This window comes from Gavialis gangeticus, unplaced genomic scaffold (genome assembly GCF_001723915.1).
Source record: "Gavialis gangeticus isolate Ggan-Ray unplaced genomic scaffold, GavGan_comp1, whole genome shotgun sequence".
Taxonomy (NCBI): domain Eukaryota; kingdom Metazoa; phylum Chordata; order Crocodylia; family Gavialidae; genus Gavialis; species Gavialis gangeticus.
In genome coordinates this window covers 57250552-57254805 of record NW_017728994.1, presented here as the reverse complement: position 1 = coordinate 57254805, position 4254 = coordinate 57250552, and the positions used below count along the sequence as shown (strand labels likewise).

Sequence of the window (4254 nt, the reverse complement as noted above, 5' to 3'; positions counted from 1 at the left end):
AATGTTTACAAATGGGTTCTGGTACAAAAAAGGTTGAGAACTGCTGCTTTAGGAAGTTTTTCTTTTTTGGGGTAAGCTGGTGGTGAAGGAGAGGTAACAGGGAGAAACGAAAGATTTTTGCAAATAAGTCTTTAGCATACTTCAATACCCATGTATCATCTTGTCTTCACTCTAGGAGGCCCCACAAAGTATGACTAATCCTGGCAATCTGAACAAAAGGGTCAAGTTTTCAGCCCTTAGGAGGTAAATATTGATTTAAACAAGAAAACAAAAGTCCTGAAGGCTTTGAAGATGAGAATATGAGATTCATTAGCCACTCCAATAAATATGCAGATGTAATACAGTGAATAAGGGAGGGTAATATTTGTCTTTCAGAACATTAGATTGGAATCAGTGATTAGAACGGTAATTATTTATGTATTTGTTCTAAGAAATCACGGGACTACTGGAAATGTGATTAACAGAGCCATAATTCACCTGAATATCCAGCTTTTAAATTAAAATGAAAAGAGCACAGTGGAGCATCTACATCTTTTACAAAATGTGGTTCAGTCTGGTCAGGCAGCAATCAGAGCTGCAATTTAAAAATCCCATTACTAGAGAGAAATTATGGTGAGATGAAAAAAAAACCCTACCAAAACAGAAAGGTGCCAAATACTGAACAGTGCATGGACTGACTTACGCTGTTAAGGTATTTGGCAAAACCTGAGAAAGAAAAGAAAATATACCAGGTACCAGAAGGATTTTTATCAGGGAAGATTACATTTTTTCAGATGTGTGTTATGACGGTATGGAACAGGTGAGACCAGAAATTAGGTCTCATATAAAAATGTAGTTTTCTCAGTATACTGCCTATTTTTTGTTGTTATTCACTCCTTGGCCATGAAAAGGCACTGAATTTCCAAGTAGGAGGACTGCCATTACCCTGGTAGAAACAAGTACTTATTCAATTCCTCCTGAAAGAAACATGGCCCCAGAAGATCTGGGTGTCAAGCTGGAAGATTTCCTTTACAAGAAACTCTCCACAAGAATGAATGCTTGTACACTCCGCTCCCAGTCTGGTCTGGTCTGGGAGGGAAGCAATGGGGCAATGCTCCCTTCCTCTTCCCAGACTGGAGACTGCATGGTTTCGGGGCTTTGCCCTACTGCCTCCCTCCCCTCCCAGACCAGTCCACCACTGCTCCCTGCTTCTCTCAAACCAGGCACTGCAGCTGGGTAGTGGGAATGGGAATGGCAAGGCTGGGAACCAGGCTCAGGGAGGCTCTCGCCAAGCCTGCTTCCTCACACCTCTGGCTTCACATTGCACCTGGGCAGCGATTTAAATGCCAGTGTGGGTAGGAAATGGGTTCTCCTTTCCCCAGGTCCTGGCCTTGTGGGCTTTAAATGCTGCATGCACTGCCCAGCTGGGCTGCAACGAGAAGCTCTGCCCAGGGTAATGGGCAATGCTCTCCATGTTTCCCCAAACCAGGAACTGGTCTGAGGAAAAGGCTGGGAGTTCCACCCCGCTGCTCCAGTCCCTTCCTGGACCAGCTTATGGGTAGAGAGTGGGGTGGTAGAGAAAGACTCCCAGGAGTCCTCAGTCTGGGGAAGTGGGGGGGAGCTTTTCCCCCACCACTCTACTCCCCCTTGGGACTGGGAGGAGTGGAGTAGCCACCCCCCCCAAGCCTTCCCCAGGCTGCGAACATCCCATCCCGTGAGGAGCAGGGGGTGGGGATCATTGCACACTGAATGCCTATACTGCTCCCTTTCCTGGACACATTTCTACTAGTGGAAATTTCTCCTGCTCACAGCCTTTGTCTACCAAAGTGATTTGCCAACAGTGGATTACAGGTAAAGGCCTGTCCTTGGACCGTAAACTTGTCATGGTGGAGAGGCTTGTGTATTCCAATGACCCTCAGAGTTACGTTGTCTGGAGTCTTGTACTCCTGGTAGGGTGTCCCCCTGGTGAACAGATCTGAAGTGAGGTCCCAGACTAAGCATGATCCAAACTCCTAAAGACCCCAGCAGTGGAAGAGGTGTACTTGAGGACTTGCTGCTTCTCTGTGGATGTGAAGGCAGGTGAGGGCTGCAGCAGGATAGAGGTCTCCAGTTTTCTTGGACGTCTTTGCCACTGGGTTCAGGGCTCCCTCCTACTGAACTTGTGTGGATGTCACTTGCACACCAGCTTCCCCACATTAAAAGATGTCATGTGCAGGCCTCTGCCAAGGATGTTAACATCTCCCACAAAACAAGTCTTGTGGTGACGGATGAGTCATGGTGGGGGCATGAACAGTGATTTCTGAGACTCCCTAGTCACAAATCTGCACATAGGCGGCAGTCACGCGATGGTCATTTTGCACTTACTGAGAAAGAAGTATAATTGGCCAGCTGCAGCCGTGACTGAGCAGTCCTCTTTAGGATCCCCTCTGCTCATCCTGAATGGGGAAGGGACTAGACAAGGTGCCCTAAATATAAACTGTCTCAAACTCCCCTGGATGGACTGCCACATCCAGTGGGATCATTCTACTTGCAGCCAAAACCAACAAAATAAAGTACTGAAGTTCACCAGATGTAATGTCCACACTCTCATGGACCTCCTGAACAGTGAGTGTCCTGAAAGAAGAACCACAAGCTAGAGATCTTACAAGACGTGAATGTCATCATTGATATTGCTGCCTTAAGCAAGACCCACTGGGCAGATCAAGGCTAGTTGAAAGAAGGAGGCGGCTACACCTTTTTTTAGAAAGTCATCTGAAGACAGACATTCATGGGGTTGGCTTTGCCATCCAGAACAAGATTGTCAGCCAGCTTTCAGAACTCCCTATGGGCATTAACGTACGTCTTATGGCTCTCTGCCTCAAGCTCAGTAACAACCACTATGCTACAGTCATCAGTGCATACACCCCCGCACTTGACAATGAAGAAGTCAACATGGAACAGTTCTACTGCACTCTTGACACAGTCCTGAATGCCACTGCCAAAGAAGACAAGCTCATTCTCATGGGTGACTTCAACACAAGAGTTGGGCGACACTCCAACTCTGGAGTGGCACCATTGGGGGAGAGGGGGTGGGGAAAGTCAACTCCAATGCTATCTTCCTCCTCAGCAAATGTTCAGAGCATGACTTGCTCATCACAAATACCATCTTAAGACAGAGTGACAAATATAATAAACATCCACGCTCCAACCACTGGCACCTTCTTGACTATATTGTCAGAGCCTGTGCTCATACTGATGTCCAGATCACCTGAGTCCTGACAGGTGCAGATGACTGCTGGAAGGACCACCATTTAGAAAGATCAATCATGGACATGCAGCATACACCGCAACACCGTAAACCAACCAAAAGGAATGTGGAAGAGATTTAACATCAAGACACTCCAAGACCAAGTTAGATGCGAGGCTCTTCAGCAACACTTACGGAGAGGCTCTCTGACCTACCTGATGACATGAAGGACATCTAGGCACAATGGCAGGAGCTTAAAAACATTATTCAAAAGGCATACGCTGAATCAATTGGATACTGCACTTACCATCATCAACATTGATTTGACGAGAACAATAAGGAAATCCTAGCACTTACCCATCAAAAGAGACTCACATTCTGCAGCTGGCAAAATGAACCCTTCAACCAGCAAAAATGAGAGACTTACCACTGGCTCAAAACTGTAGTTCAGAGGAGACTACAGGACATCACAAACCAGAGATGGCAAGTGAAGGCCAGAGAGATTCAAAGTTTTACTGATCAATATGACATGAGAAGCTTCTTTCAAGTAATAAAAGCCATCCACGGGCCATGTGCCAATGGCCCAACTCCCTTGAGATCCCAGGACAGCTTCCACCCTTCTCATGGACCATGTTATCCATCAAGCAACACTGGAAGGAGTACTTCAAGACTCTACTCAACCATGAATCTGAGGTCTCAGCTGCCACGATGGAAGCCATCCCTCAACACTCAGTAACAGAACCTCTTGCTGATCCTCCACCCTTCAAGGACATCTGGAGTGCCACCACTCAGACCAAGAACAATAAGGTGCCAGGCCCACACAGCATCCCTGCAGAGGACTTCAAAGCTGGTGGAACAGCACTAGTGCAAATATTTCACCAACTTCTCATCAAAACATGAATTAACAAGGAAGTTCCATCTGACTTAAAGAACACCAACTTTGTAGCCATCTTCAAGAAAGGGAACAAGTCAGTGTGCAGGAATTACCAAAGCATTGCCATCGTCTCCTCTGCCAGGAAGATTCTTACTTGCATCCTTCTGAATCACCT

At 46.6% G+C, this 4254-nt stretch overlaps 1 protein-coding gene across 1 annotated transcript in view; it reads right to left on the bottom strand.

Moving 5' to 3' along the window:
- The window catches only part of FAM160B1 (family with sequence similarity 160 member B1), a 41123-nt gene that overhangs the window by 34028 nt on the left and 2841 nt on the right, over nucleotides 1-4254 (bottom strand). The window lies entirely within an intron of this gene.